This window comes from Lepisosteus platostomus, chromosome 4, assembly GCF_059453375.1.
Source record: "Lepisosteus platostomus isolate fLepPlt1 chromosome 4, fLepPlt1.hap1, whole genome shotgun sequence".
Lineage (NCBI taxonomy): Eukaryota > Metazoa > Chordata > Actinopteri > Semionotiformes > Lepisosteidae > Lepisosteus > Lepisosteus platostomus.
The window spans coordinates 61,380,852-61,407,285 of NC_142614.1; positions in this window are offsets into that span (position 1 = coordinate 61,380,852).

The window sequence follows — 26,434 nt, forward strand, 5'->3', positions numbered from 1 at the left end:
TTGTAATCACTCGGTGATGAGTTACTCTTACAGAATGATGCTACATATAAAGTATTTTCATTTAACAAGAGGTTGGCTTATCACAAACTTTAGCATTCTTGAAGATGAAGTTTCAAATGCGCTTAAACACAATACGTATCTCAGCAGACTTAAATCAGATTAGGACCATTAATCTTTTTTTACCCTGTCAGCAGTGGTCAGGTGAAAAAAAGCACAGTTATGAATATTGCTTCCTGATAAGATGCTCTAATTAAATTAGTTTTCATTGCCTCATACTTCCTCTATCTAAAAGCATTAGTGTCTAATGGCAGGTTTTACCACAGTCACCATCAATTCTCCTTGCTGGAGACTTGAGCAGAATGTGGTCCTTTCTGCTGTGAAAGCATAATATACTTACTTGGTTACAAATTGTTAATAACATAACCCTTGGTTAAGTCATTATCTCATCATGTGCAAACTGAGAATAACTTCAAGAAGCAAACTATAGTCTGGGTGTTTGTAACAATGAAGTATCCTTTCATTGTTCTATCCAGAAATGTCCTGGACATTTCCACAAGTAAACAGTAATAGGCATTGGTACAGTACTCTTATTGACAGCACCAAATTGAAGAATACATATACAAATGGTTTAAAAGTATTACTTAACTTAAAAAAATCTGCAATACAGTATGAATTACCTTAATATATTGTACTGTACCATTCATTTCATTTTATGACAATACATGAATATATTGGGTTCAAAGATTGAACAATTTGAAGAAACTACTCTATGTATTCAACTTTAGAATATAACAGAAAAGTTTAGTACTTCTTCACTGGCTGTTTAAATCAGGTTAGTGTGCCCAGTGTGCATAATAGCATGTCCATCTATATGTTTCTATAATCTTATAAGATACCAGTTAAAATCTACATGCTCTTGCGCGAACATTTTCCAACGAAGTCATTGTTTTCTCTCTCAAAGCAGAGGTACTGTTCCATACATTCTTTGGAGAGAAATGTTCTGCAAAAACGAATCTATTCTGGAGCTTTAAGCAAATCTGACTACAGCAAGTGTACTGTATTTAACCTGCACAGAATGGGACTATTGTGTGACATACAGTTGCTGGTCGTCTGTCGCTTCTGCCCCTGCTTCTATGGCTGGCAATTGAGGGGCAGTGAGGTTCAGTGGCAACTGGTGGTTCTATATGAACACAGCAAGTTGAGGATAGGCCACCTCATGGAGGCCAAAACCCTGCAGAGCCCTCGAGAAGCATTTCTATTGCCTACTGCCACTGGGATGTGGTATACAACCTATGACATGTGCCTGTGGACCTCAGAACCCCTTGCAAGTAGTTCTGCAGTCATTCCAGGTAGGGCCAGGTGTAGCAGGGATGGACATGCTGGAGTGCTTCTCGCTGCTATGAAGCTGGACATTGTTATGTCCTGGTGGTCATAGACTGTGTTGCCAAGTGGACTGAAGTGTAAACACTAGTTGAAAAGAAAATCTCCATTGTATGGCACGCTGAGGGCACCTGGAGAAATGCACAAAATCCAGGGGCAGACTTTGGAGTTTGTTGCGCTTGTTGCCTGGGGATTAATAACACCTGCACTACCCCTTTTAATCGCCAGAGAGACAGGTAATTTCGAGTGTTTCAAGAGAGCTCTGGCCACACTAATCACCACTCTTGTGGCTGCCACTGTCCCTGATCTTGTTGGCCTAGAGGACTGCTGTCCTGGATTCTGGGGTGCACACCTGTCACGACCGTAAGTCCCTCTTCTTAAGGGTGCTCCAGCTCTTTCTTGTTTCTGTTCATTCCTTGCACCTGCCTCCTGTCCAGCCCCCTTCCTATAAACGCCAGACGCTCCTACCAATCTGGGCTCAGCTTTGGAAGATGTACGCCTGGAAGCCCGCCTACCAGTGAGTCCAGGAGCGGCCTGACGGCATAGGGTTCGCAACGACATCCTGACCATCTGGGTCTGGAGCTTGGAGCGCCTGGCCCCGTTACCCCTTTTTTATTTCCCTGATCCTTCTACGGATCCTGCTCTGTCTTTTAACTTTTGTCATGGATGGATCACCCGGCTTTGGACTTTTGCTCACTCTGGATTGCCCTTCAGACTCCCCTTGGACTGTTTGCCTGGACCACCCCCCCCAAGCACCAGTGCACCACACACCCCTGTTCGTCTACCAGCCCCGTTCCTAGTCCTCTTTCCCCGTGTTTGTTGCACACCCTTCAGGATTCTATCATCTGTATAGGGTCCTGTAAAGCGCTTCGTGACACATCTGTGTCCCTCATGCTGTTAAGAGACCTGAGTCTGAGTCAATGCTTAAGTATCAGCTTCTAGAGGCACATAAACACTGTTCATGCATTTACCCAGGCCTGTCTGGGCAAGTCAGGAACCTGTTGTCATGTATTGCTTTGTTCAGGCCATGCATTTTGTTCACTTCTATTTGTCTATTTGTGTTTGTGCCAAAAATGTGAGAATGCCAGCCCCACTAGACCTGATTGTGTGGGGAGGGGGGTGTCACGTTCGTAAACCCCTCCTCTTAAGGACGCTCCAGCCCTTCCATGTTTTCTACTCATCTACCGCACCTGCTCCCTGTTCCAACCCCCCTTTTCAGTTCTCCTTAAAAGCCAGGTGCTCACTCTATTCCGCGCTCTGCTCTGGTTTCTGTACCAGGCGAGTCCGGGACCTGGAAGTGCCTGGTCCTGTTAAGGTTTTAGTTTCTGTTCCCATTCCTGTTCCCGTGCCGGTTCCGACCCGGTTCCCATTTTTAATCGTCTGTCTAGGATGGACCACCCAGCTTTAGACTTTTGCCTCCTTTTGGATTCTCCCTTGGACTTCTTCCTGGATTGTTTGCCTCGGCCACGCCTCCCCCGAACACTAGCGCACCAAGGACATACCCCCTGTTTTCATCCTGCATGCTTTCCCCCCGTGTTTTCCCCACTCATTCCCGGATTGTGTCACCTGCATAGGGTCCTGAAAGAACGCTTCGTTACAGTGGGGGGGAGAGGGGGGTTGACATTACTGACTGCTCCTGAAGAAATTCACCTTAACTCCCAAAGAACTTGCGGCACTTATAAAAGCATACTTTTGGCCAATGGGGTTTTCAGGCGCTGCTGACTATGGAGACAGAGAGCATCAACACAATTGAAATTGGTGAGATTAAGTGGTACCACCACAAGAGATGCATTAACATCATTCAGTCAGAAGCCTGTCAGAGGACCACTGACAATGCAATAATATCTGTGAGTTTCAGGTTGTCTAGCAAATGCCTTTCATTTGCCCTTTGTGCCACCCATCTCATGTGGAAAGCCTATTAGCCTGGTTTATCTTCTTCATCTCCATCCTCTGTGAAAGAATAGATGCTGGGTTATGAAAAGAACTCACTGGGCTAATGTTTGCAATGATTTATTCTCCCAGCTTTCATTTGTAGCTGATGACAGCCTGGCAAGTAATGAAGTGAATGCCATTTAGTACAGTGTGAAGAACGAGCTATTAAGGGTATTTATGCGGAGGCCTTCATATGCAATCATTCTGTTTATCCCTGCACATTCTGCTCGGAGACTGTAACCACAATAAACCAGCAATACATTCCTGTTCTAAAAGGTAAATTAATTCTGAATTGCTGGTCTGTAAAAGCTTCCTTTTCTACATTCCCTTTTTTTAAAATAAGAAACCAAGCCTTTTTGTGGAAACAAACACAAAAGTCAAGTCCATGATGCAACATTTCTAAAGGGAAGTTTAATCATTTTATTAAATTTATTTAATTGCTACCCACGAGCATTACCTTGGGGGTTTCACCAAAGAAACAGTTAAAGGTGAGTCCTTTAATAGAATCTAAAAGACTCTAAAGTGGTACAGTGTTTCAAAATGTGAGCTGTAGATACACTTCTAAACCCATAAATCTGTTTGCAAATATGAAAGGTCATAAGAAAATTGATTGCCACCTCACTGGGAATGACAAATGATAAAAACAATATTTGATTTTCAGAGCTCTTAAATAACAGGTGTGTTTGTAAATGACAAATGTATCTACTGTAGATCAGAGCTATTATCATTACAGATTTAGCTGAGGCTGCCTGCATTTTTGCCAGAGCTCTTCTCCAATAAAACTCTCAGACAGCACTATGCCATTTCAAGGGTGCGAATAAAATCGAACAAAAAAGGACCGCTGGTATACATATAGGAACAATATTTAAGCATAACTTTACTTTTTACCACATTTGCAAGTAAAAAGAACATCACATCGCAAAACATTTGCTTGATTCTGAGGCAATTTAAGAAGACATACTTTACAGTACCGCTGGATCTAATAAACCATTAATTAATTATTGTCATTTTAGAAATCTTAATTTATATAATTACGATATTATTGTTTCATTTCCATTTAGATTTTATTAAATATTTAAAAATTGTTAGGTGAAACTTAAATACCTTAGTTTAGGTTTTTAAGAGACAAGGGGCTTAATACGTTTAATTTTAGCAATGCTACTAAGTAATGCAATGAGTATTCAGTTATTAATACAAAAATGAAGAAAAAACTAAATTTATCTGTTATACATTAGCACATTTACTAGCGCAAAAAGTCACATAAAAGTATTCAGTAGCATGCAAAAAATATTGATCGACGTGACGAACCGTATTTAAATGATTTTTCTCCCCTCGCGCTTTTAAGCTATGAACTTGCGCGCCAAATTTGAAAACGTTGATTATGCATATAGTGTACCGTTTAGAAAAAACATGCTATGCTTATTAACAACAAATTAGTGAGGTACACAAAATGAAGTATTTAAACAGTCAACCAGCCTGAAGGCTCGTCATAAGGCTTCTCATAAAAATGATTTATTTATCAAAAAGGTTCCAAAAAGTTCCAGAACACCGTTTTGACTTACTTTCACTGTAAGTGTAACGAATGACGTTGTGCAGCGCTCTGCTTAAGGATCAAGCTTTTAAAAAGTTTAAACAAAATTATTAGTCCTATTTGGATTAGTGAAACACTTGTTTTAAAAAGAAAATGTTTTGGGTGCTCACAGAAATCAGGTCAGAGAGGAAATAAAAAATAATAAATGCCCAACATTATAATTATTGGGGGTCAAATAATCCCCTTACTCACAGGAAGTTTTGCTGTGTACACTATATTTGTACTTGCTTCTGTGAAAGCAGATACACATTTCTCTTTTGAAATCTTATCTGATTCATATAGAAGCTTTTTCTTGAATATGACCTGATTTAAAATGGTAATTCTTAAATATATTGTGGCTTTAAAGATTTTTATGCTGCTTTTAAGCAAAAAGTGTGAGAAAAAAAGATTCAATCTAGCATTATATACTTTACAAGTCCTTCTTTTTTGTAAAAGCTGCAATTTCCAATGTTTAGCACCAATTTAATGTCCTCAGGGCTTTAGCCTTTCTTCTGCATTGTCCATTAAGCAGATTACAAACCAAGAATAGATTTTTGCTCAAGTGGAATGTAAAGGTTTTATGAAATTACTCAAAAAGTAGATTTTTGTACAAAAATAATGCATCTTATAGCCATTAAATGTTTGATTTCTGCACCAGATAATATTTCTGTGGTGGTGATAAGTTACATTAGGTAGTGCCTGATATAGTTAAAACTTTGAATTTAATAAAGTAATTCAATATAAAAGAGAAAAAGGAATGGGAATAATGCACAACATTTCAGCCATTACCTGAGCATAAAAAAAAAAAAAACTTTCCTGTGATGCAGTCCCCCAGGGAGAAACATAACAATTAGTTATTCATTTAACAAAAACAAGTTAATTTGCTGCTCATTTTAGTAGAGAAATGTTTTCTCTAATTCAAAGATAAAAAAGTCTGAGACTTTTTTTTCAATCGTCCAGTCTTATAGTAAATATGAGACAGTTTAAATATGTAGCAGACAGCTCCTTGAACATGCTTGAAAATTAACTGGAGTAATGAGAATGGACAGTATTCTTGGTATTCTGCTGTACGTCAGTTTTACAAGAAGGTTACTAGGTCGTTATAATCGCCACAATGCTATTAAATCCACATGTTCTGAGTTCAACAGTGGTACAGTACATACAGTACCTTGAACAATACTCATGACAAGTTAGGTTTCTCAGAGGTAATATGACTTTTTAAATTATATTTTGAGAAGACCTTGCTCTCCTCAAAGACCATGGTGGCCAGGACTATTATACATTAAGCGCAAATAACATGAACCTTGCAGTAACATTAATGTTAGGCAAGGAGGACACACTATAGTACAATTTAACCCCTTAACATTGTGTCTTGAGACCACCAATACCTGCTGGTTATTGGCCTTTGAAGAAGGGTTTCAGCAACCGTTTGTGCAGAGCTGTTTCGCAGCACATTGTCAGACTTCATTGGTTTTCAGTTTTAATTACAATGAATTCTGATGATACACTAAATCACAAATATATGCTGTATTTAATTTATTTGAGATAATTGTCAAGACAGACAAAAAGTAAATTATGGATGTTTTAGTAGTACTATCCAAACCAATACAACATTCAGTAGTATGTGTGTATACATGGGAAAATAAGTCTGGAGCTTGACATTTAAAATGTAATTTCCAGTATTTTTAATCTATTATTTTATACCAAGCCTTTTTCTAAAAATAGGTCTTGAAATTAAATTTTTGAACTAGAAGAACGACATTACTGTTCTGCATTAATCTGTGATAGACTGCTTAAGTTTCCTCGTCTGTGAAACATTTTTATTTAAGCATTTCTGCCTCTGACTTCCTCGTTGCTGAATCCTTTTATCTCAGACACTCTTCACATTAATGGAAGGGTGATATTTCATTGTTATTAGTTTTAAATCAAATTGGAAATCAAATCCTCGGGCTTTTATTACAATTGACCTTGATTCGTTATTAGAGGAGCTTAAAGTTTGAGGTTTCACTACCCTTAGAGCTGAAATGTTTAATATGTTCATAAAGAATTATTATAGGAATGTGTGACTTTTTAAGAGAGAAAAATGTATGTGTTCATTGAGTGTGCCTTGTAAACCACAAATAATTTAGAGTGCATTTTATTTAAAAGTATTTAAGAGTATTTTTGTCTTTTATATGTTTTTGTCAGGCAAAAAACAAAATGCTTTTTTAATGCTACTGTTTAACTGAGCTTGTATTTCAGAATATTTCTAACTGTTCTGTTAGCAGGACTATGCTTTGGTATAGTGCATGACATGAAAATGATGGTAATGTTCTTTATAGACAGACAAAAAAGCCAAAGAAGCAGTTTCTTAGCCAAAATGTCACCTAATAGATGTATGTGGCTTTCAATGTTTTGTTACTATGGTGATGACTGGTGTAAAATGACTGCTTTGTACTGGGCCATCAGAGTGATTGCATCCTTTTTTCCCCATCATTTTACAAGAGGCTGTTTTCATTCTCCTTCTGAGACCATATTAAGTTAAAGAGATTGAATGACTGTGCTGCACCCTCTCTAGGTACTGTGAATTTAAGAGCCTATATGATATAGTTGAGAACCTCTGTTTTTATTTATATATATATAAAATTCTGTGCTGCTCATACAAAGTGGGTAATATCTAATTTCCAAACACAAAGTTAAAATGGCACATGAAGAGAATTAGAAAGCTGTTGTTTGATGAAAGCAGACATGCACTAAGGGTTTTTTTACACCATAGTGTTTGTTTTAAATGACAAAGCGTCAGCAGCTGAAATATGGTCTGGGTAGTATTTGCATTTTCACATTGTGGTTTTTGCAGCAATAAGGCATCTAGTGCATACAGTATTAAAAGTGCCTTACTGGTATGTACGCCTGGGTGTAGTTATTTGTGAGCATTCAGAGTAGTGGTTAGGAAGGTCTTGGGCTCAAATCCTACATGGTACAGTAGTTATCCTGTTGAACAAGGTGTATCATGTTAGTAAAATGCTCTGCTATAAAAACTGGCCCTCTCTGTGTTGTCATTTTTGTAAACAAGAATTTAATTTGTCTGGTTAAACAAAGGTTTAATGTCAAGCAACATCACTATCAGTGACTAAATGGATCCAGGAGTACACAGCATAACAACAGTGTATTTCCCAGAAAGCTAACAGGAAATTTCACAAAATTATCCCATAGTTGGTGTGCAGGATATTCCACCTGCCATCAGGATCAACCGGTGGTCACTAGGACACACAAGCACTTGATATAATTGACAGAAGCCTGTTTGTTATATGCAGTGTCCTTTCAGCTGAGATAATTTAGTCTATTTGCAGTTTTTTTTTTGGTCTGTTGGCTTTTGAATTATTTATCAAATATCCCTGTACAATAATATTTTCTGTTACACCCCTGCCATTTAATGTTTGAGGTTTAAATTTAGTTGTATTAAATTGATAGGTAAACTCATAGATACTTCTTAAATGACCTCATTATGTTTTACATAATTATGAAGGTTGAAACTCAAGAACTTAATATAAAGTAAGCTCAAAGAATATTGATTAAATATGCTTCCCCCATATTTAAGAAAGAATGGCATCTATATAGGCGAAGTTAACATTTATACATATTTGGGCCAGTTATTATTATAAAGGAGAATACTTTTATGTGTTAAGCAAGGAAAAATAATAGTGAATCTAGAAATTACAATTATGAAGTATTAACAATCTTTTTCTCTCATCCAACCTTTTTGTATATGTCTTCTTTTCAATCGTTTTAATAGTACTTTAGAGATTCCCAATTGCTACCCTTGTACCTGAATTCCTGGCGAGGTATCAAACATCCCAATAGCCTTAGATTTTATGATAATGGACACCACAATTGCTATAGTCTAGTCTAATGTCTTTTTAATGCCCATTACTAGACTTGTCGAGATTGACAGTTTTTGCCTCAGATATCCAGACAATTTTTAGACTTTCACCATAATGACAATTGGTATGGATTGCACAGCTTCTGAGTGCAGCTCCAGACACATAAAACAAACTAGTGAACTAGTTAAAAAAATGAACTAAACAGCAAAATTCAGAGTGAGTTATGCCTTAGAGAGTTTAAATGGACTGCTCATAATGCAGTGGAATTTATTAACAATTAATGTTCAAACTTAATATCAAATCAAAGGATGTTGAATAACATGTTTAGTGGTCAAGTTCAACATCTCATGTGTCCTCCATTTCCTAGTAGCAATGCTTGCACCTGTCATGGCATTGTCATTACAAGAGCTGTTATTTCTTTTGGCAAAGTCATATTCCAATCTCTGAGAAATGCTGCTTGCAGGTCAGAAAGCGTTCATGTACATGGACACGCCAATCCAGTATGTCCCACAGGTGCCCTGTTGAGCAAATAGGGCAATTAGCCCATCACATGTACATTGTACTGTTACAGGTAAATGTGCCTGCTACATGTGACCTACAATACTTTGTCAGGCACAAATGTGAGGGCATACTTTTGTGCAAAAATGCAAAATGCGGGGTAAGAACATTGTTCTCAGAGTCAATGAGTCATGAATACACTCTAATCTCCATCCACACTGTATTGTGACCCATTTCATCAAGTCTGAGACAATCTACTACTGTATCAGAACATTACTTTCACTGTAGACATGACTAGATATGTTCTCTGCCTTCCATCATGCTGGAATCACGACTCATCACTGATCACAATATTGCAATGATTTTCCTTTGGCCACTTTCTGTTGGGCAGTAGGAGAATTGTGATTCAATCATAAAAAGTGTGTATCTTTCTTATTTTTGCATTCATGACCATAGGTGCTGGAACACGAAAACATTGACATGATTACCTTTTTCATGTCTGCAAATCATTCTATACTCTATACGCTATGTCGTATTACAAATATACGAGTGATCCTGTTGAGTTTTTCAAATCTAGTTGTTTGCGTGGAAATTAACTGAAAGAAATCTGTGACTATATACTTCTGGGGAAAATATCAGAACCAGAATTATGTGTTGTGGTTCAACTGTCTTCCAGTATGTACAGTAAGTAAAAAGTATTTGTTGTACATCTTGTGAAATAGCAGGTGTTGATTAAAGAAATATTTGGTTGTGTATTGCACTATCCATCATGGTGAGCTCTCATAGATGCTCCCTCATTTGCTTCTTCAAACGGACAGATCTGGATCTCAAAGTGTTGGTTTCCTTTCCACATGTTCTTCCCAGGGGTTGGCACGTCCATGAGTCACTCAAAAATTTTCATAATAATAGCTGTCAACGTTACTGGTCATTAGTTGTTGAAGCAGCTCACAGATTTCTTAGGTACTGTATTGCAGTATCCATCATAAAGTGGTACCTTAGCCTGTTTAAATGATAAATTGAAAATATCTGTAAAGATAGGATAGCAAGCTGAGTTCCACCAGATTTCCATGTAGTTCTTGATACAATGTTGTCCAGATTCTTTATTGATTATCTGTATGCAGAAAAATCATCTAACATCATGCTTCGGAATGATTAAAAGTGGCTGAAGGGGCTCCAGTGGCTGTCTAGGTGCAGTCCACTGCATGTTTTATTGTACGTCAGCCATATATGCCAGCAGCCATAGCACCTTGCAGTTCACAACTGACAACCCACTGGAGCTCACCAGGTGTGAGCCTGGTCAGAGCCTGGATGGGAGACCTCCTGGTAAAATCTAAGCTTACTGCAGGTATTAGAGGGGCCAGTAGGAGGTCCTCCTAATTTCCCATTGGCCCTTACTAATCATGGCCTCCTCATAAACCCAATCTTTGAACTGACTGTTCTCCTCCCCAATGATAGCTAATATGTGGCGAGTGTACTGCTGTCAAATTCATTCAGCTTATCTGAGACAAAGGGATCGTCAACAGGAGCAATTTGTTTCACCCTTATTTTGGCGTTGCCTAATGCCTCGACGGTCATTAGTGATTAGTTTCTTTTCTTGTTTGTTCTTATTGTATAAAGCTTTGGCCCTCTTTATTGCATGTTGGGATTTGTATATGCTTATTTGAAGTTGACATCATCTCCTTTGAAAGTCTTGTCCTGCCTTTCCCACTGGGTTGTTGAACCAGGACTTATTCATTTTCAGTGAATTATTTGCAAGGAATGCATACACTCTTGCAAAAGTGAATTTCCTGTATGTTGTTATTGTGTCAGTGAGCTCATTATGATCACGGCTGGCCTCCTTAAACATGCACCAGTCTGTGGTCTCAAAACAATCCATTAGCGCTTCATCAGTCTCAGCTGACCACTGTTTTACTGTTCTTGTGGTTGGTTTACATGCTTTGGATCTCTGTTTATATCTTGAGACAAGAAATACTACATTATGATCTGATTGATCGAGAGGGGCACAGACTAACACCTGGTATGCCTCAGAGATAGTGCAGTAGCAGTGATCCAGTGTTTTATTTTTCCTAGTTTCTACTCATGACATATCTTGGCAGAACACTACTTTGATCCAATGCCACGGAGATCAAGATGAATCAAGCCTTTGTGCATTACAACAGTTGCTGAGATATTCCACCTGTTCTGTCAATGAGAGCTTTCCACAGCCTTGTTTCCTGAGTGTGAAGAAAGCTAAAATCCTTAGAGGCCTTCTCGACAATTAAAGCAGTTCCAGGACTGGAAGGAGTCCATCTGTGCTTCACTTTATCCATGCCAATTCTACATTACTAATTGCTTATGTTTCATGTCATGGACAAGTGGAAAATATAAGCATACTGTAAGTAAATACAACTTTAGCAGTGTTTAAACTCCTACTTGGTCTCAGATAGCTTCTTTTTTTCTTTAGAGGATGAGCAAAAACTTCCTTGAATTGCTGCTTATTGAATATGAAATCACTACAGTATGTGTCATGCCCTCCACATCTAGAGGGTGCTCCGTCTCTGTCTTGTTCCTAGTTTCCCTGTACTTTACTTGTTCTTCCGGTTTACTTGTTCTTCTTGTTGTCTGGGGCTTTATATTTCCGGGTCTCCCTATCCTCCTCGCTCAGCATTGGGATTGGTTGTCCAGAGGCTTGCCTCACCAGATCACATCTGCTACCTGAGGGTTTATGTCTCGCTCCCACGCCTGGCGTCTCCCTGTCCCGGGCTCCCACGCCTGCCGTCTCCCTGTCCCGGGCTCCCACGCCCTCTGGTCTCTCTGGTCTGGGCTTCCATGCCCCCTGGTCTCCCTATTTGATGTGAGTCATTTTTATGTGTTGTTCGTTCCCCTTTTCCGTCAGGGCTTATTTTTTGTTGTGCATGCTCTGTTACATGTTTTGTTTGAGGTTATTTTGCCTTGCTCTTTTCCTGCCTCTGCACATAGGGTCCTTCCGTCTCTCCGGTCTCTCTCAATGGCTAGCCCCCGGGTTCCCTGGCACTGTGCTTGTGTTCTGGAAAATACATTTTCAGAATTCCGAGAACTATTAGAACATATTATTTTCTTTCAAGTCAATTCTACAATTTTAATCGGATCTTTGTCACTGCAGTTGTATTTCTTTCAGTTTTGTTATGATCCCAATCAGTATATTTTGATTGGAATTAGCCACTAAAGCAGATAATTAAGCTAAATAATAAGGCCTAGACGGGATACTTAAAATAGTCCATAAGATAAGTGCCTAACTACCTGAAGTAATTGAGGGTTTTGAAGCAGACAGTCCCTTTTGTGGAAAAGACATACATAATATTCTTATGCATAGAGAAAAGAAAGGTCCTTGACTCTTGTATTTTAATATAGTTTATTTAAGACCTACTGTATACAGATCTGCTTATTTTTAATCTACAAAGGCATTAACTTTTACAGGCTCTACAGCCTTATCACACTTTGCCTAAAAATGAATTAAATGTATTTAAACAGTGTCTGGATTTCTGGTTACAATGTAAAAACACAATGTCAGTGCCCTATTATATTACCAAATATTTTTTTAAAATAAATTGCAGAGCTTCATTGCAATATATAACATGCATGCAACATCCTGAAGTTTCCCCACTTATTTATTATATTTTTAGGAAGACTGATTTAAATAATTATCAAAAACTCAAGTACACTTTTAGAGTAATTTATTCAGCTAGACTCGCTTAATAAATCAGATTTCAAAGGAAACAATAATTATCACTGATTGAAATGATCTTGACTTTTGTCAAGGATTTTCTATTATTTTATTACTTTAATTACCAACCACCTCTTTGCGTAGCTTCTTTAACAGTGAGTGACACAGTACATTTAATCCTAATAACTTTGTCTGCGTTGATTCCTGTAATTCAGGACATGGGTTAGCAATATGCTGACAGGGATTGAGACATCTGAAACCCCATTTAAATGTGTTTAAAAGAAAAAAAGAGCAGTTACAGAATGTAGTCATTGTGAAGCCAGGTGAAGGTTACATTTGTGATTCAATGTATTTTTAATAATTAAATTGCCCTTTTTTCTTATTATTAGGACCTGCAGTATCAGTATATTGAAAAAAAAAATGAATTCACTTGGAGTTGGGTTTTCAGCCATTCAGTTTTACCTTAGTCAACAAAAAAACAAATACAGGGGTTTCCATAAAAAATAGAAACAGCATTCCATGAAAAACTTTGAGTTAAGAATGATTAAAGGATTCTAGATCTTCTGGATTTTTCATAGAGTGTCTCATGGAACACTAACTAATACAGTACATACAGTAGCATCTGAACTGAAGCCAGAGAAAGACTATGGGTGTAGCTAGCCATTCTTATAACTCTTATTGAACCGAAGATCCCAGTGCTACAAGGAAACAATGCTAATCACTGCACTACTGCACCACCCCAGTTTAACATGTTTTCATAAAAATATCCAGAAATCTGACATTCTGTACTTCTGCCTCTTCAGTCCTTTAATTGGAATTATCAATTTCAATAGCGCACAGCACTTCACTGTCCCAGTGCTTACACTTTTAACTGTATATTCGTAAAATGCCCCTTATTTATTATTTCATTTGTTACTATTTTTTTAGTTATTACAGCAAGCATTTCTAGTAAGGATCATGCTTTTCAGACTGAACTGTCAGCGAGGGCGTTAGGAGCACCTGGTTGGAGACTGTAGGTAGGAGCTAGTGATTCGCGTCCCAATCCCAAGGGCCAAAGGCAAAAAAACGACGTTACTCTCAGAGATACATCAAACGATGTATGATGTTACTCTCAGACAACACACGTGACAGTGATTCAGTACACAGAAACAGTATACATATTTATTAATTGGATTGTCCAGCAGATGGTACTGCACAGCCTATCCACTGCACCTGCTTGACAGGAGTATCTTACAGGAGTGTCTAAAAATGAACCTGATCTTTGTCTCCTTCAAAATTATTTAGAATCTTGCACAGTTTTCACATTTTGTTGCTTCAAAGCTTGTAGACATGACACTTTGAAGCAGCAGTTTATATTTTGTATACAGTATGCACAATATACTCTGCACCTTTGAAACAAAAAACCCATAAATAAGTAGATAATATGACAGAAAGATAGAAAAGACATGATTGTGTAAGTATTCACAAACCCTTTACTGTGGCAGTCCTAAATTAATTTACTGTAGGTTAAAATTAGTTGTGTGGCCTCTGTGTGCAATAAGAGTGGTTCTCAAGATTTAAGAATAAGTTCCTTGGTTATGCAGTAAAATTAAAAAAAAAAAGACTCTACCATAAAGAGTAAAGAGCTTTCAAAGGAAGTCTTAAATAATGTTGAAGAGCACAGATCAGGTGAAGGGCACAGAGCACAATCTCCTCAATCATCAAGAAATGTAACATATAAAAACATGTAAATGATGCTTAATATTGATTTGAACATGGTAAAGATGATCATTAAGAAGTAGAAGGCTCCTAGACACTCCCTGGATCCCTCCAAACTGAGTATCTGGACAAGAAGTATAGTATTCCTATGAAGTTCCAAAAAGAGGTTTCAAACATTTCAGATTAAGATAGTTATCAGGACCCACTTGTGTTGTAAGACAGAAGACCGCGTATCTAAGCATTTTTTGTATTCTAGCATCTATGATTAAGTACTCATTCACGACTGATCACGCTTCACTCAAGTGACTTGTTGCAAAATTGTTAAATCATATCACAAGTGAGAGAGTTAACTGAACACAGCTAATAAGGAGAATTAACTCTTTGAATGTCAATGCCACATGAAAATCAAGAAAAAAAACCCAGAAAGAAACTAATATGTCCCACGTATCTAGTAAAAATCTTTGCTCCGTTGGTATGCTGTAGACTGGTCTACATCGTCACATTGTCAATTTGGGATATTTGCAGCTTTCAGTTTTTAACCCAGCAAGATGGTCTGTCAACGTTAGGTCAAGAGCTGGGAGTGACAACACCTTGCCAAGATCAGTGGTGATGGTCTGGGCAGGAGTGTCTACTCCCTGCAGAACTCGACTTACAGTGATTGATAGAAACCTCAAATCCTTGGAACTCACTTGCTGGGCAATGTGGCAATATTGCAACATGCAGCAGAACAAAGCACATCCTCAGGCTGCTTTTGTAACACTATTTTATTTCGAGATTGGATTGTGACCATTATTCCCTGGATGCATTACTCATCAGACCTAAATCCCATTGAACATATGTGTGACATCTAGGGCTGAGAGACCACTAAACAGTCAAAGAAGCTGGTGCAAAGAAAGCATCACTATTGCACAGCTGACCACAGACACTAATACCTTTTGATTTTCACGATACACCTGTTGATCAACTCTGTTGGTGACAAATGTCAATTAGCATAACATTTAAAAATATCTATTAATTTTCCTGATTACATTGAGATTTTTTTTACATATTTATGTTCAGTGTAGATTTACCTTATGTTTCCTAGATGTTACTTGAAAAAAATATTTATGCAAATGAGGTGAACAGAAACATGAAAGATACAGTATGTGCCTGATGGACTGATTTTTTTTAAGAAGCTTAGAAATAGAAATTCAGCTGTTAAACAAGCTGGCAGCTAGAAGTGTGACCACATGAGCTCCCCCATAATTTACAAAATTAGATCACTGGGTAGCATTACAAGGGAAAAAATGTTTCCTTATGAACTGTAACAGATAAGAAAGAATTATAACGCCGTGCAAAAAAGGAATTAGATTGCAAGATGAAAGAGTTTAATAGTAGATCTCCTGTTCAGTATTTTCAAATGATTTTTTGCTTTCACAGTATCAGGGAGTTGTTAATAGTGAGGCCATCAGACAAAGGACTTAAACTTTGAAAATGAAAAAAAGAAGACAAACTTAATTTTCACAAAAAGGAAAATGAAATGTCACAGGAGTGCTCAGGGGGTTCCTCACATCCTAATTTATACTGGCAAATTCTGGAAAGACACAATGAAATTACCACCATTTTATTGTGTTAATTACCTGTGGGACATTGCATTATTACTTCTCATAAATGTAAATGAGCCTGATTCTCCCAGGACATTGTACTGGATGAGGTGAATATGCAAACTGTGCTGGGCTGAATGTGTAGGGTTGAAAGGTGTTTTATTTCTGCTTTCAGTAAAAGGTTTTTTTTTATGGGGGGGGTATTCAGGTCTCTATTAGAATTTAAAAAAAATAAAAAGAAATAATTTTGTGTTTTGAAAATTGGCAAGGAATATAGTCAGTAGAAAAAAACGAATCTTTAAATTATTTGCCTTAAAGAAAACAAGTTGCAATGTAAGGATTTTAGAGAATATAAAAGCATTCACACCAACAGATTAAACAAAGGATGTTCATCCAAATACAAAACTATGTTTTTTTTAATATCCACATAATATCTCTACCATCCATTATATAGTATATAACTGTTTCATATTATAAGAGTTTGCAATGAGCCTTAGCTTGTGTTGTCAGACAGAGGTTTACACCCTAAATGGAATTACAGTCTATTGCAGGCACATGCAACTAAAAAAGAACAATTTGTAGAACCGGTATTTTTAAAATGTTACAAAAACCATAAGGCAACAGCCCAGCTTCACTCTATAGCTTCCTTCTTGACTATGCAGTGCCTACTGCAATGTAAGTGCCAGGTTACTCCTTACCTGCCACAGTATGTGTCCTGGTGAGAAAGAGTGTGAATCATGCTAAAATAAAATGCACGATTCACACAAATATGACAGTGCTCTGCAGAGCTGCAGGGTATAATCACACTTAGGCAGTACGTCAGTAATATAGCAAAGGGATTTTAGGCAGAGAGGAATTTTCAGAAACTGTGAAATGAGAAAGAAATGATTAATTATTCACATTGAAATATATATATATATTCACATTCATTGCAATGATTAACATGAATGTGAATTCTTGGTTTGCCAACTTGTTGTTCCTTCTCCTTGCTCTCCAGTCTCTTATACCTGCTCCTTTACTTCTTTTGCTTGCCCCCTGAGGTGAAACCAGGTTCCCAGAAACATCAGGACTGCACTGTCATCCACTGACTTTTAGAACCTCATCAGAACCTAGTTGTTCAGACTGTAGCTGTATATCTTAAAGTCTATTATTGTCTTGCACATATTAACCATTACACTACCCTGTCCTGCTGTTATTGCATTTCTCTGCAAGTACTGCATTTAACCCATTTCATGTAGTTCTACTGTACTCCACTATCTAAACTACTGAACTTTATAATTTCATATTTGTAATGGGTTCTATGTTATTGTTTTAACCTTATATATGGTGCCCATCGAATAAATCGTAATTCAAAATTCAATATACTATAGATTTATCATTGTTCTTGTTTCTTATAGTTACTGAAAAATAAAATTACTGACAAAAATATTTTTAAATTCATAATAATATATAACTGTTTTCATTTTTACTGTGCCGGTAATTTGGAAGTAACAACAATTATTCAACATGGCTTATTAAAATGACTCTCATTGCAGTACAGATGAGAACCATGTAAGATTTCCCTGTAAATATGCTCCATCAGAGATATCCATATCTATAAATGTTCCATGCTGACACAACATGCTCAGCAATACTCAGAGAGACAACACTGCAAACCCTGGTGCTCAGCAATTCATATGCATGGAGCTGAAGGCTGACTCAAGCTCAGCATGCTTGGTTAGCTGTTCACCATCACCTGAAGGGCCACAGCCAAGACTGATAATGCCAAGACTGCGGGACTCACCTTGTGCTCCAAATGAACACCTGTACTGGATGAACCCATAGGGATCTAACTGTGATAGCTTGTTTTTAATCCTAGAACAATATGACTGTCTTTGATGTAAATCTCTTCAAACACAACCAGTATAAGGGTCAGTGCCAAGCTTGAAATCTTTTCATTTTGTTCAAGTAATATTTTCCTCCTCTGAACTTAAGAAATGTTACAAATGAGAGAAGGGCATTAGATTTCTCTAGCCTTTTTAGTTGTTAATAGCAAAATAGTTCCTAACATCTCACCTAGCTGTTTCCTTAAAGAAGCCATCGTAATTGACTTCAGCATCATGAAAGAATACAGTAAATATGAACTCATGTGTGAATATGTAGGTTTTATTCATGAGTATTTAAACTGTATAAGTATTTAGATGAATATTAAAACCATGTTTTTTAATTGCTATAATTGCGTTTGTGTTAAGGTTTTGGTACATTTGTCATTTACTGATCTTCTTCTCTTTTTTTCATTCAACCAATTAGCAGATTTTAATGAATGTTCAGATGTCTATGTGGAAATTTAATTCCTAAACAACTGGGTTTTAATTTGCTTGCATTACATTATTTGAATTCCTTTAATTTTTGTATTAAAGAATTGTGTTTTCTTGCTGTCAACCAGGAACACGTTCGTTTTTTATTTTTCCTTGTTGGGCGAAAGAAACAGAAGTAATTCAAAAGAATCAGCCAGAAGGAATTCCTCTATATCAGAAACATAGAATCAAGATGTGTGGTGGAGCAACAAAGATGAAAAATGGAAACACGTTTGTGAAAGAGTCTCTGAGAATTCTTTACCTGCCTTTGAGTTGACAAAGGATGATGATGATGATGATTGTGACTTTTCACAAAAAAATTTGTATTAGTAGCCTAGCTAACGTATCTTATATACAAAACACAAAGACCTTTTGGAAACACATTTAAAAAACTCCTTGATTCAATATAAAATAATTTACAATGCATCTAACATTTCCACATTATAATGGGATGATTAAATAGTTTTTCTACAATTGTTCTGCAGAAATTTTATTCTTAAAGTATTTGGTATGAACATACCAAGTTACTTGCTATATTATATACTGTATAATATGATAAGGAAAACTTAAGTTTGTCTTTAATGACATATAATGAAACAAAATGATGGCACAGTGATCATGTAAAAAACATTTATATTCTCCCTGACTACAAAAACAAATTACGTAATCTAATTTAAAGGAATTTTTCTTTTTTAAGTTCATTGAAATGAAGGCTGTTCTACTAAACAAATGAAATCATTAGTGTCGCAGAGATGTCATGAAACATTCTCAGAGCCAAAATCAGAGCATCCTGTCTTAACTGAAATAATCTTTAAAAAAAACTAAAACACTTTGAATGCAAAAACCATTTTACTTTTAATTAAAAAGGGAAATTAAATTATTTCCATAACTTCTGCTAATAAAGGCAGATCAAATCTGAAATGCTTAGAAGCCCATTTGCAAATCACAGAACTTGACTAACCAATAGTGTTTTCCAATGACTTGTTTCAGAAAACAAGCTATGCCACATAAAGGCTATCTGAATTCATATTTCAGAGTAAATACATTTCAGTCAATTTAACATTAAATAATTATACTAGTTCATATTACATTATGAATCATGTTTACTCAATCTGTAAACCAAAGAAAAGTTGAGAGCTGAGTGAAAAAAGACCATGATTTTATCTACAGCAATCCTGGACAAATTAATGTGTGAAAGCAGACCCTCAATCTATCAATCATAATAAATTCAATAACGTGACTAGCATTAAAAAAAGCCTTCATACTAAAAAGGAGTAATATTCCTGAAAGTATCAATATTATTCTCTCTTAAGTCCCAGTAGACTGTGTGCATCCGTTAATAAAACATTTGGAGTACACGTTGATAAGCAGTAGTTTCTTGTCTTGAAAGCACACTTCTGCACTGTCAGATGCCAAGTGGCACATACCTGTGAGCAATTAATTGTAACATGACTCCCTAGCACCTCTTTATCTAAAGAGTTGTGGGGGTGTGGAACAAGCCAGGTTGTTGAACCCGAGAGATCCTTTGAAGCTGGATGAGATCTTTTGATCAAGTCCATCCAAACGTCTGAATGGGCTAGATGGATCGAATGACTCCTCTCATTTGTAACCTTTCTTACGTTGTTGTAATCTTCTCAGTAAAAGTAGCAGAAAGTGCTCAAGGTATCACTCTTTAAACTTTAAATGAAAGTCCAGTGGTTTGGTTGGAACCAAATGAATGTGAGAGATGATTATGTATAAAGTCTTGGGTCCGACTCGCAGATTTCTGGTTCCCTCCCCTCTTACTAATGCACGGAGTGAGCAAGGATGTATGCTACAAAGCTATGGGGGATGCTAAAATGGGGAGGTGGGGGATGCGAGAGAGATAAATGACAGATAAATGAATTCCCGGGGGCGACACATACAGTAATGCACATACGTAGGCGAGCAGAAGTGTGCAAACATCTGTTACGAACTTCGTTAATTTATTGACATTGAAATAGAAAAATTGTAGATATTTTGAAATTTACAACATTCCTGAATGTTTTAAAATTTGAAGTCAAATAGATTACAAAAATATACATAAAAAACTTTCTTATTTAAAGAAACAGTTGAGAAACAAGAACAGACCTCCAAGTGTGGTGAGATAGTTTCTCTATAATCTGCACACCCCCTGAATATACAAGCTACAGCTGAACAGATTTTGGTGAAATCTAGAGATTTGATTTTTTTCAGTTTTTTCTTGAACCATGAACATTGAAATAGATTCAGTGTATAATGCTCTTTTATTTTTATTTAACAATTGTCACTAAACTTATTGAGCACTCAAATATATAAAAGTGTTCCTGATATTTATTAGCATCCCAAAACCAAAATGTAAAAAGTACATACAATTTTTATATTTAATAAACCAGCATACTCAGAAGTATGCTCTATCTAAATTCAGTTATTGTTATATACTGCTACGTTCAAGAAATTAATACACTTACAAAAGCGTTGCTTCACAGGGTGTTTGTAAATTTCAAAGCTGCTTCACTGATGGTTACCTATAGTTTAACAAAAATATTTAACACCCTTAATAATTTAGTGAATAACCTTATTTTAGATACATCTGTGTCAATACTTCTCTCTGCAGCTATCTGCTTCCCCTTTATAATACTAGACACATCGATTGAGAGCAAATTCCCATTTACAGTGATGACCTGGATGATCCATTCATACTGTACATCAGGGCATTTATGAGAGCAGTCTGAGTGAAGTACCTTGCTCAACGTTACAACAATAGCATCTATGCCGATGGGCTCTAGACTGGAGTCTAGAGCAACAATCACTACACAATCTTGCTTCCTAAGCTATGTTTGGAATCTGGTAGTTGTTTGATTTTTAAGCTGTGAATGTGGTACTGTATATGAATTTTATTGTGTCTTAGTTCCTTATTAGGTTTCACGTTGTTAAATATTTTTCCAGGCTTAAATGCTTTGCAATAAATGAAATTTGGATGATTTTATTTTGAATATGGTTTGCAACCAAATGTAATGGAAAATAATTCTTTATAAACAACTCCAGGTACAAAACTGTTTTTCTAGGTTCAGCAATTTAGTGCTTTTAGTACATATGTACGGGTTTTATATAGGATCAGTGGATGGGTCTTCTGCGCATAGTAGATACATGTGGATAAATGAAAAATATTGTTTTATCTACCATTACAATTTTGGCTATTATATTCAAAGACATGAGGTAAAAATATTATTAATTTTAGTTTGCATTTTACAGTAAGTAGACTTCAACTTATATGAACAAATTTGTCTGTAAAGCACAGTTTTTTAATCAATAGTGAAATATATTATGTGTTAAATGTTTTTTTGCCATTTAAAATATTTGCTTTTTAAAAAACAAGCCTCAGTCTGAAAGTCTGCGACAAACTTTGCAAATAATGATATGTAAAAGAAGTTGCAAAAAGATAAATAAATTCCTTGAAAAAAACTGGGCCACATAAATTTTTAAGACTTAAGGTATAAGAGATAGGAAATGTGGGAAACACAATCCTATTAAGTATACAATAGGTTAAAGGTGCTTTATAACTTATTGGATTTGCATTACAAAAAATAATTTATCTAAAGTACAGCCCTAGTAAACTTTTTTTTAATTTCATTTCATTTTGGAATGTATTTTATCACCTGTCAGTTTTGCCCTACGGTATGTCCTCTTAAATTGGATCTGTAAGCCCTTCATAAAGTTTAATAAATCTTCAGCAATTCACCCCAGAGAAATGATATTAAAAAACCTTCAAATGTGAAGTTGAACCTAGACGCAGCTCTGGGGAATTAGATCACCATAATCAGGTTGTAATGAAAGCCTCTGTCGCTGTTATTTCCCAGTCATAATCTGTCTGTCTTTATGAAAAAAAAAGGCCTTGTCTTCGGTTCATCTGCAGCTTTAATTGGAAGATGTCTTCATTTCACTTGGGGCCCACTGGGATAATAACTCAGCCCCATGTTTAAACACGGGCCCAAGCCGCTGATATTTTTCATTTAGTAAAGCATGCCTCTTTAAATGATTTAGCAAATCATCATGAATGCCAGCTTCTGTGATTGGCAGCTCATTGCCAGAGCGCCATTTGCATGACATTTGTTCACTGGCTGGAAAAGCAGCAGCAGGTAAACACGCAGGGACCTATTCTGACTCCCTTCCTGTTTATTTTCTCATAATCAAATGGCATTTATAAAAACAGGGAGCGAAAGGTGGAGGGATGAGGATGGAAGGCAAAATACAGGTGAACAACAATAAGCGAGAAAATAATGTCATCAAGCTAAATGTGATGACTTTATTCGTGTGATATTTGGATGATGACAGACCACTTATTACTCTGGTGCTTTCTGAGCTTCCCACCAGACTTGTTTTAATATAAAAACAAAGGAATAACTCCTGGTGGGGGTGATTTCCAGATGTGTTCTCTCTTTCTGGGAATTATATTAAGTGTTGTGTAAGATTGTGCGCCGATGACACACATCAGCACAAGCTGCATGAATTCGTTGGATACAAACACAGTTTATCGGTGAATGCAAAGATTTGATGTATTTTTTAAAAAAGATCTTTACTTTTATGTATTCTATAATTTATTAGCATTTATTAGAAGGGACATTGTTAGACTGTCATATGCATATATGATATAATTTTCATGTTGAATTTAAGATCCTTTACAGTAGATGAACCTTATTGATGCTATGAGCAATGCAGTTTTAATTAAGCTACTGCCAAAATACAATGAACTACCGAACCTGAAAAACTGTTTTGATGTACTAAAAGAATCAGATCTGTAACAAATATTCAAAAGGATAAATACTTTTTTCTCACTGAAAGTATTTTAAAGTACAAAGAAGTATGACTGAAATTTGAGGACGAACAAATCCCTACACTTTGATATACCTACATCTTTGAACCATGTTAAAAAAGAGCTTTGAAATACCAGTTCTGTAGTATTTGTGTTTTTATGTGGGAGCTAAGACAATGTTGCTAACAATGTTAATGTTGCTATATAGAAAAAAACTTAAACAGGAAAAATCTCTACAGCTCCAACTTGATAGCTGGAAGAGTATGAGATGCTGTAAGACAGAAAATAATCTATCAGAACTTTAAATATTTAAGGCTGTTAAATAGAGATGTACCGTAAGTGCAAGTTACATGAAAAATTATTTTTTGATTGTTAACACATGCATTACTCCTGATGCTAGTTTTAGTCAATAACATTTACATTTAAAGCACACAAACTGTAAGAAACAAGCACATTCAGTGGAACAAAGAATTTTTCACACTTAGTAAACAGTAATATCCATTTGTATTTTAAACTTTACAAGTGTTAAAAAACCAGCATCGTGAAATGTGAGATTTCTCAGAGCTACAGATATTGAAAAAAGTGTCAATAATTATAAACTTGCGTCTTGGCATCTGAGCTAAATCAGATTACAAGCAGCAAATCACTATGAAAGAATCAATAGGTTTTGTAATTCTAATTAAGATCAACCAAATAGTTTTGATAATTACTCTAATTGAAAATGGAATGGTTAGATTAATTACTTGACGAGGGGGAAATAACCTTACAAAGATTATTCTACTTTATTTCACATAAAAAGCTTAATGGGTGCTACAAAAGAATCAAAGGTTGCTCTGTGAAAAGGTAAGCTTTACAATGCACTGGGCAGTGGAAATTGATTTATTTAAAGAATCACATGATATTTTGGGAGATTTATGTATTTCCAACAGTTCACAAGGATCAAAAATACCCAAGAACTGAATGCATTTGAGAGTGGTTATTGAAATCCATGGTCATAGGACAGGGAGACTACAGTCTCCATGCAGAGTGAATGGTTAACTACGGGCTAGGTGTACAGGTGGAGGGGTAGAGTGTTATACTGTATAGGATGAACACAAAAATGTATGTATGATGTACAGCTTTGGGGAAATACCATCAGTCATGATTAGGAATATTTCATGGCATCAGGCATGATTTGGGAAAGCTGCAGTGAAAGTGACTTGGTTTGTGTGACCTCCTCCGAAGTTTCATTAACTCCTCTATGAAACCTCCTGAAAAAGAAGGATGTGTTCCTTGAGTCTCTATAGATAGAAAACACTCCAAAAGAGATTGAATTATTCCTAGCTAACTGAATGCATTTTTAAAGAACAAATCCTTGAAACACAAAATCCATATGCTTGTCATATATTTTCAGCCCCTTCTAATGATGTCTCATTTTGTTGAATTACCAATGATGTATGCATATTGTTTCAAAAATCACATTTTAATTAAAACATGAATCATGGAGATTGAAAACTGAACACTTTTGTGGTCATAAGAAATTAAATGTCTGAAAAAAGAACTTGCAAAGAAAAGTAAACATTTGAAAAGTTTTCACCCTCTTGAGTCAATGCTAGATAGAAAACACCTTTGACAGCAATTATACAGTTGTGAATCTTTCTGGATTAGACTACCAACCTTGCAAAGGCATGATGGTGCAATTTTCACCTATTGTTCTTTGTGAATTTGCTCCAGCTCTGTCAAAGTTTGCTTAGGATCATTTTCAGGTCTTACAATATATTTTATATTGAATTGAAATTGGATTCAAAGTTAGGACTTTGACTGGGACACTCAAGGACATGTGTTTTCTTATTCTTTAACAACTCTAGTGTAGCTTTGGCCTTGTGTCTTGGGTTATTGTCGAGCTGATAGGAGACTGCTCATCCCAGCTTCAGGTCTTAGTTTTTCTCTAAGATTTACCTGTATTTTGCTCTATTCAGTTTTACCTTCAGCCTTCGTGGTCCAGGGGCTATTCAAAGTTTAAGTCAAAGGTAATAGCTAGTTTGACACTGGAACTCTGGTGGGCAGAGGAAGATGCTTTGTGATTGGATGAGTAGCCTAATGCGGAATGCGGAAGGAGAGTTGCTGCTTGTTGAATTTAGCTAGATGATAAGAACGTATTTTGAGCTGAACACTTGAAAAGAGAAGGAATATCAGCTATGCACGTGGCTGGAAGCTTTGGGAGTGGAAAGAGTCGAAGGCTGATACAAACCAGTTGGACGCCAACTGAAAGGAAGGGTAAATGGAGATGAGAACCCATTACTGTAGCTGCCTAGGCCCAGCTAGGAACAGCATTTATTTTGATGCAAACTGGCTCCATGCACACACACCCAAGATGCTTAATGGGCATCAATGACCGAGGGTGCCTGCAGTAGGCAACGAGAAAAAGGATTTGGCAGACGGAAGAGATAAAACAGCATATAAGCTGGGGCCATAGATACAGTGGGTTGGATGTTCAAGATTAGAAAGAGAGAGGGGGACAAAACCACCACAGAGGTGTCTGCCACAGTTGCTCAGTTTCTGGGAAGCTTGCTGGCATCCAAAGATTTTCTATGGAGCTTTGTGATTGGGGAGGTGAGATCAGTTCTGGTCCTGGATGAACACGATGAAGGTAAGGTCTGAATGTAAGATGCATCCATCTGCAGTGAAGCCACATGCAGAGCGTTTGAGAGGATATTTCGTGGCACAGTGTCCAGCCAGAGAGCTTTCATACTGTATGTGGCGAAGCCGAAGTGTGATATTAGAATTTGGCCTCCACCCGAACGTCTGTTCAATAGCACCATTAGGCAGACAAGTTCAGGTTCAGAGACACAACATAAACGTTTACCTGCTGAAAATGTTTGCTCTCTCATAAAGAAACATTTTTTTTTCTAATTTCTGTTGGATTTTCCTCCTTGATCTAGGTGATCAGTAAAGGTCAAAGTTGTCAACCTGCTTCTATTCTCAATGTTTTATCTCTTCAAAATCTAAAACAAGATAAGACTAAAGGTTGTCAAAGAAAACAGAAAAAAAACATTGTAGGATTTGAAAAGTTTTTCATTTGAAAACAATAACTTTCATTTAATAG